Here is a 13,155-nt window from a genome sequence, read left to right on the forward strand (position 1 = left end):
GAAGGCTATCAATGTCACTAGAATCATGGTCTCATGGTCTGTCTGCATTTATATAGCGCTTTTCAAGTCAATGAAGACCTCCCAAAGCGCTTTACACTGACCGATAGCAGCGTCAGCCATACAAGGCAACTACCTGCATTAGAGCATTAGGGATTCAGTGTCTTGCCCAAGGACACTTTGACATATAACACGGCGGAGGCGGGAATCGAAGCTGGACCTCTTGGTCCCAAGACGAGCTAATGCCGCCCCAGTGCCATAAGCCGTTACAGACATCAATGGCAGTGAAAAAGTCCAGAAGTGCATGTTTGCTGATGACACTGCGATCGTGGGATGTATCAGAAGTGGGCAGGAGGAGGAGTACAGGAAATTGATTCAGGACTTTGTCCAATAGAGCGACGCAAACCACCTGCACCTGAACACCACCAAGACCAGGGAGATGGTGGTGGACTTCAGGAGTACTAGAACTCACCCAGTTCCTGTAACCATCAAAGGAGAATGTGCAGAATTTGTCCAGACCTACAAATATCTAGGTGTGCAGCTGGACAACAAACTGGACTGGACTGCCAACACAGAAGCTCTATGTAGGAAAGGTCAAAGCAGACTTGACTTCCTCAGAAGGCTGGCGTCATTCAACATCTGCAAAAGCTCCTGAAAATATTCTATGAGACTGTTGTGGCAAGCGCCCTCTTCTATGCAGCAGCGTGTTGGGGAGGCAGCGTCAAGAAGAAGGATGGCTCTCGTCTCAATAAACTGGTGAGGAAAGCAAGCTCTGTTGTGGGCACAGAGTTGGACAGCCTGACAACAGTGGCTGAAAGTCTGGAAAAGCTGCGGTCAATCATGGACAATTCATCACATCCACTACACAGCATTATCTCCAGACAGAAGAGCAGCTTCAGCGACAGACTGCTGTCACAGTCTTGTACCATGGACAGACTGAAGAGATCTTTTCTTCCTCATGCCATGAGGCTCTTTAACTCCACCCGGCGGAGTAAAGGCCCACATTAAACCACACCTCCAACATTGCATATTACTGTATTTTATTGCAATGTGTATTCTGTGTACTACTATCTAGATACTCTATATAACAGTGGGTATTTGTATATTGTATTCTTTTTGCTTTATTATTGTATTGTTCTCAGCTCAGGGATGCTGCTGGAAAATGTGAATTTCCCTGCGGGGATGAATAAAGTATCCATCTATCTGATAAAAAAATTAACATTATTTAAAACCACATTATTACACCGAAAATTACAGTATAACACAGTTTGCCTTAAATGGTCTTGCTGTTTGACAGATTTTCATCAGGCATTGTGTTCTGCATTCTGATTGACTAAGAGAGTAGGTTGGTGAGTAGTCAAAACGAAAATAGGATACAAATGGATCAAACAAAAACAACCCAAATAGGGTCAAAATGGATCGATTTGCTCCGCATTAGATGGCATACAATAGCTAAGCAATTTAGCATTGCCCATCCCTCATCATCTGATGGGTGCTCATTTGGGCTTGGCGGAGGTAACCAAATGAGAGTGCCTACCATCTGCTTTTCAGACAGCGGCCATTAGCTCCATTACGGAGAGATTAGAACAGTCACGCCAGCTTGAGAAGATGCCAATGAATGGAATGGACCTTGCCTTCTTAAGAATCCTCAATCGTGTATATCCTGGCGTACCAACAAGCAACCGGTCATGCGTGACCAGACTTCCGAGTATGACCGACTGAGTCTGCTCAGTGGCAGCACCTGCAATAACAATCAGACTTGCGGCAGGTAAGCTCGTCGTTAGCTCGACTTTTTTTTTTTAATGTTATGTGATCCAGGCTACCAGCAGCCAGACGAAATACAGGGGCCCCTACTCAGGTTTGACACTAACAGAACTCAAGATGAAGCTTTCGAGGGCTTGTAGGCAGTGTCCCCTCTAAGCTGCGCGCGTGCGCAATTGCGCACTGCTTGCACATTCTCGGCGCACAAGAAAATCTAGCCAGCGCACAAAATTGAGGGCTCAAAATGACTAATTAAGAAGCGACTTGAGTCAAAGTTACAGTGCATGAAGGTCAAAATACACGGGTTCCCCCGACGCCGTTTTCTAAATGCGGTATTTTGAAGTCAATGTCGAAAGAAGTTGAAAAGTAAAGTCAGTAGAGTTTTTCGAGAACCGGCTTCTTCGGTTCGGCTCACTAAAAGGAACCGGCTCTTTCGGGTCCTGAACGGCTCTTCAGGTTTTTTTTGCTGCTTTAATCCCAACATGACCAAATATAATGTAAAATTATGCACAAAAAGACTAAAAGGAAGGGGGAAATAGAACAAAAAAGAAAAAATACCAAAATGAAAAAGTAGTGAAAAGCTGAGAAAAAAAAGAAACAAAGGGAAGAGAAAAAAAGAAGGAAAAATTTAGAAAAAAGCCAGAAAAAAAGAAAAAGAAATGTAGGAAAAAAGTAAATAGAGAACGAAAAGAAAAAAGTAACAGCTCGGAAAAAATAAACACAATGAGATTTTTTTAAAGGAATTTAAAAAAAAGTAGAAAATAACACGGAAAAAAGAAGAAAAAGTTTGTGTTGCATTCAAATAATTTCCAATGACATCAAGTGAATCTTGTTGCCAACATTGTACTTCCACAAAAAAAACTGTTCTGGGTCTTACAACCGACTAAATAAGCCCCCAAAAATGTTAATATTATGCGACAAAAAATGTCAGGAAACAAAAAGAAATGGATGTCTTGTGAAAGAATTGTAAGAACAAACGACGTTTGTAGGCCGTACAAGCTTTGCAATAATACATTAATAATGCAAAACTGTAACTTGATGTCAAGTTTTGGACATGTTTGATAATGATTTAGTTGCCACACTTGGGATTATGGTTGCTCACTGTTGTTTCAAGCGCTGCTCACCGACTTTGCGTGAATGCTCAGACCCGTGGAAAATTACAGGGAACATTGCTTGTAGGGCTCATTCTTTTTCACAAATTTGAAAGAACCAAAACGATAGCACCATAGCAAAGAACAATGAAGTTATGAGAAAACATATTTGACCAAAAATCCCTTCATATAATGTACATTTCATTTATTTTTGCCTTTTTTAAGTATTTGTAATACAAATTTGAGGAGATGCATAAAATAGCAATATAGAAACCCTTATTAGATTACAGAAGAGTGGAGTTCCATTTGTAATCTGGTTACATACAATATTTTCACAACGTGTCAGGACCAGAATGGAAACAGGACCCAAATGCGTAACGTTTACCAAGTTTTATTGAAGGAAAGAGAAGGGGCCGCGCCCACGATCCGGTGTTCGCTGGACGCGGGAAGCAAGTTCCTTTCGTACTCTGATTGTGATCCGAACGCGGAAGTGGTTCTTGCGAGCGATGGGGACGGAAAAACTGGTCGGAACTGGGACTGCAAGGGTCGGGGTCGGAAACGAGTCGTAAGCCAGGGCGGGAGACTAGACGTAGTCAGGACCAACAACGGGTCGTAAGCCGGGACGGAAGAGCAGACGTGGTCGGGATCAAAACAGGTCGTAGCCGGAGACAAACGGTAGCAAAAACGGGACAGGTGGGAGTCATGGTTGAAAAAGGCTAGCCTTGTATACACAGATGTTTGCAGACGGACTGACAACAAGGGACTGACAGGACTGGGAATAAATTTGAACAGGGAGCCAATCAGAGCCCGCCGCAGTTGGTGCAAAATGAGCGCGCACAGGTGATTCACGTCGTAATCATGAGACAACGTTGATATAAATGACAATAAAGACAATGCAACTCAAGAAAACTATTAGGATAGAGCATAACACAGAGTATAAAGAACCGTTTTGCTACCGTTTGTCTCCGGCTACGACCTGTTTTGATCTCGACCACGTCTGCCCTCCCGTTCCGGCTTACGACCCATTGTTGTTCCTGACTACGTCTATTCTCCCGCCCTGGCTTACGACTCGTTTCCGACCCCGACCCTTGCAGTCCTAGTTCCGACCAGTTTTTTGACTTGACTTGACATACAAAAAATAGTTTGTAAAATCCAACATGTTAAAATTTGAAGATATTGTGAATGAAATTTCTATTACTAGTGTATAGAGCAAGTAAGCACCAACCCCCAACAAGCATTTAACACTTCTTTCTCTACAGACCAGACATCAGAGGTCACCTTCAAGAACATCTGAAAAGTCAAAAAAAATTTTGAAAGTGATATTCTTTATGTGGGGTTTACAGGGTTAAGTGGCCCAAGAACTAGTACAACAAAAACCCGTTTCAACTTTTCCAAGAACATTCAGCACAACGAAGACTGTGAAAGCCACTTGAGGTCAAACCACCATGGCAGAGTAGTGTAAAAATGGAATTAAGCAGAGGTGCAGATGTCATAGCTATATACTAAAGCTTACTGATACGATACTAGCTAATTGAGGTGTGATTAAAATTTTAGGAACACAAGAAGAAACACCAATAAACAAACAGAAAAATAAACAGAATAAAGGCAGTGGTTTAAACAAATAAATAAATAGCGGGCTATGAGGCTAAGATGACTTTTCTTGCTTTACTATCTTTTAAATGTGTTTTTTTCTTTTCAATTCAAACATTAAAAAATAATCCTTTCATTTTTCACAACATTGTGTGATATGACACATGGCAGCCAATTCCTCATTTTAAGTCACATTGTTATTGAAAACAACATTTTTGTATTTGAATATTTTCTAATTTATTAAAAACAAAACAAATTAAGACAAATTTTCTGCCATTCTCAAATAACTTTGTGGCATGATTACATACGAGGGGCACCTGAGTCTGCTCCTTTGGCCCCAACCGCCTCGGACGCTGATTGGCTGCCAGTCACTATTTAAACCCCCAGTCTTCCTATCACCCGTTGTCAGTCCGTCTGCGAACCTCAGCTACGCTAGGCAAGCCATCCGACCCCGACTCTCTCCTGTTGCGATTCCTGTTTGATTCCAGGCTCCAACCCATATTCTGAACTTGACTACGTTTTTGCTCCCCCGTCCTGGCCACCGATCTGTTTTTTCCCGCTCTCAACACTGCCATCGCTCGCCGCGGAAATACCACTTCTGCGTCTGAGCAACCTGCTCCCCAAGACCAGCGATCTATGTATGCTATCCTCTCCCTTTTTCCTAATAAAACTAAGAGAAACGCACGCAAGTGGGTCCTGTCTTCGTTCTGGTCCTGACACTTTGCTTGTTTATTTTTTCTCTTAATTGAATACAATGAGGGGAAAGAAATTACATTCGGAGAAACAAAATAAATAAGTAAAAAGATAAGAATTATCTGCATATGGGGAATGATTTTATCGGGGGGAAGCGAGTTTCGGTTTTCTATTTTTTAACAGAAAATGTAAACAAGATAAAGGTAAAATGATATTATATTGATATGTTTCTTATATTTAATACAGAACAATTAATTATTCATCCATCCATCGTCTTCCGCTTATCAGGGGTCGGGTCCCAGACGTCCCTATCCCCAGCCACTTCTCCCAGCTCATCCGACGGGATCCCAAAGCGTTCCCAGGCTAGCCCAGGGACATAGCTTCTCCAGCGTCCTGGGTCACCCCCGGGACCTCCTGCCAATGGGACATGCCCGGAACACCTCCTGGGGGAGGCGTCCAGGAGGCATCCTTGCCCGAGCCACCTCAACTGACTCTTCTCAATGCGTAGGAGCAGTGGCTCTACACCAGGGGTGTCAAACTCATTCTAACTCGGGGGCCACACGATAGAACCAACATTCTGTCGGGGGCCGGACTAGTAGATTAAAGAGAAAAAAAAAGAGAGATCAAGAAATAAGAGAAAGAGGGAGGGAAAAGGAGGACAAAGAAAGAAAAAGAGAGAGAGGGAGAGAGCGTGAGAAACAAAGAGATAAAAAGTCGTGAGAGAGGGGGAAAAGAAAGGGAGATGAAGAAAGAAATCCAAAGAGAAATAGAAAGACAGCAGGAGAGAAAAGGGAAAAGAAAGCGCGAAGGGTAGGAAGAGAGAAAAAGAGCGAAAAGGGAAAAAAGGAAGTTAAAGCAAAAAAGGTTAAAAGACACCGAGAGAGAAAGAGACAAAGAGCAAAAAAGAAAGAGAAAAAGTGAGACACAAAGAGTGAAAGAGACAGAGAGTGGAAGAAAAGGGGTGGAGAAGAGAGAGAGAGAGAAATAAATTCAAGTACAGTGTCTTTGTGAGAGGCACCTGGCTTTGGCAACATCAAGTTGACATATTTCAACCTGCAGCTTGTTTTCCCTTGTGCTTCTCTGAGTGTTGTCTCGCGGGCCGGATTCAATCCCTTAGCGGGCCTGAACTGGCCCGCGGGCCGCCTCTTTGACATCAGTGCTCTACACAGAATTCCTCCCGGATGACCGAGCTTCTCCCCTATTAAATCATCCATTCTCATTCATATTACCACAATGTTCAACCTATCATTACTTTTGTTAATTAATCCCATTGAAAGCGTCCACATTTTGTATTATTAAATTTCAACCACAATAAGTTCTGAGTCTGCATGTCAGCAATTTTGTGACTTACCTAATATGTCGTGATGGCGGTAAGCATTTCCTTACTTCAACATTTTCCTTCTTCTTGTTGGTACGACAGCTGGTTATATATCTGAACGTAAGCAAAAAAAGGAAAGACGAATGAGAGGGGGGATCGTCATATTTAAGAGGGGAATCGATTTAAAAATACTCTTTAACCCAATCGAATCCACGCATTTAAGATAACCAGTGTCTGAAATAACGTCTGCCCGGACGCCCGGGGCGTCTGGGCAGACAAAATGTCTCCGCCCGGGTGGCCGACAACTTTTTCAAGAAAACAAACAAAAACGATTTTTTTTTCCAAATCAAACGTTTGCTTTATTCCGATTTCGAAATCTTTGTTCGGTTTGTAAATTTCGGTTTGATTGGCAATTTGCATACTCGGCAGCCGATCGGAAGCCTGCATCAAATAAGTTTGCGCTTACGGACTTTTCCGAGCGTTATGAGGACGTGCATTTGCATATTGTTGACCAGAGTAGAGGCACAGAGAACACAAGAAAAATGGAGAAGTGGTTAGGAATCAAGCCAAAACTTCAGCCCCGGAAGAAAGATTCAAAAGAAGCTAAACAAAATTTAGGACGGCACAAAACGTAAACGTACAATAAAAGCAAACACTGTATATATATATATATATATATATAAATATATATATAAAGATGCTAAGTCAGAGCTGCACAAACACCGCAAATCCTGTGACATGGTTCAATTTGAGGCAGGTTGATTCAGACAAAAGCAGGGTGGTCCCTCTGAAACGTGCTCTCTAAATGAAGCGGGAAGTATCATTTTTGCCCGAAATCAGAGTGCTATTCGGAGACCGGTCCCAAAGTATGCGCCCGTTTGCCCCCTAAAACCAGAGTCAGAAGGCTCGGATGCTGAATGCTAAAGGTTTCCTAAGTGCCCCGTACTATTGTATCCACAAAAAGTAGATATTTTATGGGTCAGGGCTTTAAAAAGTGAGGAAGGTGTGGAGGAAATGCCGTATGAATATGACGCGCTTCCCTAATTTTGGGGTAAAAAATTTGGTCCCACCTTTGCTGAAAGAACGATGTTGTGATGATATCACGTCAAAAATGTCCTCCATTCAGGACATTGGCCAGAAGCGCTGCCTATCCCAAGCCAAGAACATTATCAGGGACCCCTCTTACCCCCATCATGGACTGTTCACTCTGCTAGCCTCTGGAAAGAGGTCGTTGTTGGGGTTGTCCATCGATTCGATGATGACCATCTTCTTTTATTTGTGAGTCTGCTGATGTTTGAACAGTCCGATCCTGGATTGTGGTCGGAGACTCAGGTAAAAGAGGATACCTGCGCAATGACGGTTTTTAAAGTGACGTAAGGGGTGCGCTTTCCCCAACGCCACTATCTTGATTGTAAAGAAGATGGTTCCAGTGGCAAGGGAGACCCTAGACGACCGGCATCTTTCTACAACTGCAGGCGGCTAACGGGATCCAGGTCTGTAGGAAACCGCCTCAAAGCGTGCCGCCACCAGCTTTTGGGATCACTCTTAGTCTGGACTCTACCCTTCGACCTGTTCGGCTTGGGTAACCCTACCAGGAGTACGAGACTCCCGCCGACATAGCTCTAGGGGTCATGGAGACGCGCAAAGTGCCCCACCACGATAAGGTGGTGATCCGTCGTACTGCAGTGTGCAGTGCAGGACCACCAGGTTCCACAATAGTCTTGTCCCCCTGGCCATTAGACTGTTAAATGGTCAATCAAACACATAGTAAATCTAAACTGCTGCTAATCTGTACATCTGTTGGTTTTGTTTGACTTTTTTGCACTACTGGCAGTTCTTTAAAGCTAGCCACTCCTTGCACATCTGTTCTCCTCTGCGCTATCGTACTACAGTGTTATTGTTACTGTTTACCTGACTTGTTTACCTGACTGCCCATTTTGCACATCTGGTTAGCTGCTCCTCTTGCACTCTTTGCACTACTGTAAAATACTATACATAGCCATTATTATTTGGTATATTATTAGTACTTCAATACTCCAACTCAATACAACATTTTATTTATATCTGTACATTCAAGGAAACTGTGCGGGTCAGATGTATCGACATTTCGTTCTGTAGATAGATAGATAGATAGATACTTTATTCATCCCCGTAGGGAAATTCACACTTCCAGCAGTCTACCCCGTTGTTTATTAACAGATGAACATGATGCCCTGGGGTGCTTGTAGCGGAGTGGATGACGTCACGCCAGTCCAAAAGTTCGACATCCCTGTGGCAGATGGAAAACTTTTCTTTGTGAAAATCCAGGGATACACCACCTCGTGTTAGCAAGTCCGCCTCCTCTCCGATTCCCCCCGGCTTTCGTGTCTCTGTTTAGCGGCGTTGAAGCCGGATTGCTCCGGGTAGCTCCGGGTGGCTACACGTTAGCGTCCGGAATGCTAAACGTGAGCCACGTTTCCGCAAAACACAGCAACTGCGCTCCCTGTGCGCTTCGATGTTTTCCACCAGCACTCGATGATCTTATTTGGTCGTGAGTTCGCATTTACCATGATTACGGATGGTACCGAAGACTTATAACGCCGCTAGCCGCTTGGCTAGCTCCGGCTCTTCTTCCACGATAGGCCCCTTCATCATGCCAGGACGAGAATTCTTCAGGGCAAGGAGTTGATTCCTTGATTAGACGCATTTTTGTGCGCTAAAACCCATGTCCCATAGGATAGAAGTAATCCATAGTGTAGTTGTCAAAACGGGAAGAAAAAACACCGAAGATAGGAGCAGACAATAAAACAATAGGGCAGCTGCGGGAAAAGGCAGCCGCTCGTGGCAGCGCCGCTGTATACACGTGTACTAGAACGACAATAAAGTAGATCTGAATCTGAATCTGAAAATGAAGCAGAGAAATTCTGTGACGTGCAACCCACTACCAGAACGTCGTCGCACCAGTGGGCGAGTTGGTACAAATCCCGGATTATAATCAAAATAAACCCTAACAACTCGATTGCAATTAAATATTGTTGCAAACAGGTCCGATTTTATAAACGTTTAACACACTTCAGTGGTATGAGTCAACTCCATCATAAACATCACTCCAGCTTCGGTTTTGCTGACAGCAGGCCGACTGTCACGCATAGTCCAACATCAAGTGGCTGTATAGGGTCATAAAGGGAGCATTTGCTTCACACATAGGGACTCTTACCGTCCTCTGCGGGTAGACTATGACTATTTTATGAGTCGCGGCAGCCCTGCACGGCCAACAGAGGTTCTACGCCCGACTCGTTTTGCTGTTTAATATGGCTCCTACAGAGGCAAGTCCACTGCTTCATGAAGAAAGAATTCTAATGAAACGTTCTACACCGCTCGACTGTTTTCAGGAAATATCAGACTGTCTTGAAAGGATTTAGAGGACCAGAGTCTGGGATCTTGACTTGATTTCGACATGAGGCTGAACTTGATATAGAGCTCGAAATGAATGGTCTTAGTATGCTAAAGCTTCGGTCTCTGTAGCGATGCCTTAAAGTCTCGGTGTCAGTCTAGTCTTGGCCCCTGAAATATGGGTCTGAAGTCTTGATGAAACATGTCTTGGTCTTAGCTTCTCAAAATCGTTTCTTCACATGGGCATTTTGGTGTCCTCCTGGTAGAAGATCTCTTAATCTTGACAAAATGCCTCAAATCCTTTCTTGACTTGCTCTTGGCCCTATATACATAATGTATTGAACATTGATAACTACACAGTGTTCCCTCGCCATATCACTGTTCAACTTTTACGTTCATTTTTTTCCCCTGTTGATTAGTTTTGCAGATGTGTGCGTAACTCGCTGAAATTCTGTCAGTTTAGGAGCGCGAGTAAACTCGAAGCAATCGTAGAACTGCTTCTGTTTCTTGGGCGCTGATTGGAAAACTTCAAATAAACCATTTACATCAACAGTGACAAACATATAATCCTTATACGTGCCGTTTGCGAACAATCCGGTCAGAACAGCAAGCAAGAGCTGTCTGTTTGCAAGGTAACCTCTATGACCTGCCAGACGCATAGACTAACACTACATATGGATGGATACAACTGTTGCATCCACTATACATGGATTCTGGCATTTTCGTTTTGGGGGCAGAAAATAAAACGAACATGTGACAACAAAACCAACCAATACAACTGAGGCTGTTTTAGCAAGTAAGCAGGAGTTATAATAATAATAATAATTTCCTTTGTATTGTCATTCTTTGTAACAGTGTACACAGAACGAAATGTCGATACACCTGACCCGTTGTAGCGAGCCGATGCAGCCGCAGCCAACAGAGGGCGCCGCCATTTTACCAATGTTATAAGTCTTAGGTATGACTTGACGTTTATCATTCGTCTCTGTACTACAAGTCCCACAGTGCTTTGTGGCATCAAAATATACCTGATGAGGGAAACTGTGCCAGTACAATTATGCGCACAAGTAAACAGATTATGTGTGTTACGCTGTAGTACACATACATGTGTGTATATATATATATATATATATATATATACATATATATATATATATATACACATAAACATATACATCCATCCATCCATCCATCCATTATCTGCACCGCATCCCAGCTATCTTCAGGTAGTGGGCAGGGGACACACTGAACTGGTTGCCGGCCAGTCGCAGGGCATACAGAGACAGACAAATCTCTTGCTCATTCACACCTAGGGACAATTCGGTCCGGCCAATAAACCTGACATGCATGTTTTCGGAATGTGGGAGGAAACCGGAGTGCCCGGAGGAAACCCACGCAAGCACGGGGAGAACATGCAAACTCAACACGGGGAGGCTGCGGTAGCTGGGCTTGAACCCAAGACCTCAAAACTTATATATGGGGCGGCACGGCGAATGAGTGGTTAGCACGTCCGTGGCACAGTTCTGAGGTTATGGGTTCGAGTCCAGCTACCGCAGCCTCCCCATGTGGAGTTTGCATGTTCTCCCCGTGCTTGCGTGGGTTACCTCCGGGCACCCCGGTTTCCTGGCACATTTCAAAAACCTGCATGTCAGGTTAATTGGCCGGTCTAAATTGTTTCTTGGTGTAAATGAGCGAGTGAGGCTGGCAACCATTTCAGGGTGTCCCCTGCCCACTGCCCGAAGATAGCTGGGATGGGCTCCAGCATCCCCGCGACCCTATTGTGGATAAGCGGTGCAGATAATGGGTATAGTACCTTCTTCGTGGAAATACCCTTAATATGAGTGATTATGGAATAGATTAACAGCAAAAATCGTGGAAATACTATGTTTCACTGAATGACTTAACTTGGGTTCTGCTCATTTCTAGTTTATTGGATGTTCCCTTGTCCTGGTTGATAAACAATCTACCGTAAATTCCGGACCATAGAGCACACTTGATTATGAGCCGCACCCACCACTCTTTAGGTGTTTTGCCACTTTTGTACTTACACAAGCCGCACCCATGTATAAGCCGCGTGCACCCACATTAAAACTCATGACACAGTCACAAGTTTAACCCAGACTGGGCTGCAAGTTCCACGATTGTAACTTTTTTTTTGGTTTGAACAAATCCACCGACACCAACAGCAGCAAACAAACAATGTGAAGTTCGGACAACCCTTCTCGACAATCTCAACAGCAAACAAGCATATTCACAATTTTGTTATATCTGACAATATAACGTGACAATAGTCAGCATCATGAATGGAAAATGATACCCGTAATTAAAGTATGATGCAGACTTGTAAAATCCGGGTCCCGTTGAAAGTAATCCAAGGAAACAAAATGTATATTTCCAAAGTTAAGGGTGGGAAAAATATATATCCACTATTGTCCGCTGCGACAACGGACAAATCTACCGGTAACTCAGCTTTACCCCACTTCCCATCAGCCCGCGTTTGCTCCGCCCCTTCTTTTTGATTCGTCCGTAGAACAGACAGAATAAATCTCTAAAATAAATACATTACAAAAATATACAGTTGCAAATACATATTATACATGGTTACACATATTTACGAAGAAAGACGGTACACCGAGAGAGTTTTCAAAGCTTCAATAATAATATAACTTTCATCCCAAACCATGCCTTTGAAAGGTACCAACACGCTAGTTAGGATCACGCTCGTAATGTATTAAACGTGCCTGTTAAGAAAAAAAAACATCCCTTAATTGTGAAATATCACTATCTTTGATTTTTGCATTTCGGAGATGGAATATGAGCTTGCTTTGTCCACTCCACGCATCGGCCCGGTATAGCAGTACCTCCGGGAACGGTGCATTCGCAATGATCGCAGCAAGGCTTTAGGGCTAGGACCTTAGCTTGGCCTTTTGGCTGAGAGTAAGTGTCCCGGCTCCTAGGCTTTGTAGCGTATTATGAACTGACCGATAACGGATAATGGATAATGAATAACGAAGATAGATCAATAACCCTTAAAAACCCCATATTGCAGTATCACCATAGACGATGCAATAGCATGAAACTGAAAGAACTGTGGATTTGTTGATTTTTGCAATTGGGAGATGGAATAAGAGCTTGCTCTGTCCACTCCACGTATCGACCCGGTATTGCAGTACCTCCGGGAACGGTGCTTTCGCACTGATCGCTGCTTGGCCCTGTGGCTAGGACCTTAACTCAGCCTCTTGGCTGGGAGCAAGTGTCTCGGCCTCTTGGCTTTGTAGTGTATTATGATCTGACCGATAACGGATAATAGATAAAGAATATAGAACAATAAAC

At 43.5% G+C, this 13,155-nt stretch overlaps 2 protein-coding genes and 2 pseudogenes across 2 annotated transcripts in view; 2 read left to right on the top strand and 2 right to left on the bottom strand.

Annotated features, from left to right (window-relative positions):
- The window catches only part of bmpr1bb (bone morphogenetic protein receptor type 1Bb), a 115,414-nt gene that overhangs the window by 94,851 nt on the left and 7,408 nt on the right, over positions 1–13,155 (bottom strand). The window contains exon 2 of the mRNA XM_088355342.1: positions 6,484–6,564. The gene's annotated coding sequence lies outside the window, so the exon portion shown is untranslated. The remainder of the gene's footprint in view (positions 1–6,483; positions 6,565–13,155) is intronic.
- The window catches only part of pdlim5b (PDZ and LIM domain 5b), a 170,803-nt gene that overhangs the window by 58,646 nt on the left and 99,002 nt on the right, over positions 1–13,155 (bottom strand). The window lies entirely within an intron of this gene.
- LOC148350113 (U2 spliceosomal RNA) lies at positions 12,582–12,705 on the top strand (annotated as a pseudogene).
- On the top strand, positions 12,734–13,017 carry LOC148350114 (U2 spliceosomal RNA; annotated as a pseudogene).

Source organism: Urocampus carinirostris, chromosome 16, assembly GCF_059441175.1.
Source record: "Urocampus carinirostris isolate Australia breed hairy pipefish chromosome 16, RoL_Ucar_1.0, whole genome shotgun sequence".
Taxonomy (NCBI): Eukaryota; Metazoa; Chordata; class Actinopteri; order Syngnathiformes; family Syngnathidae; genus Urocampus; species Urocampus carinirostris.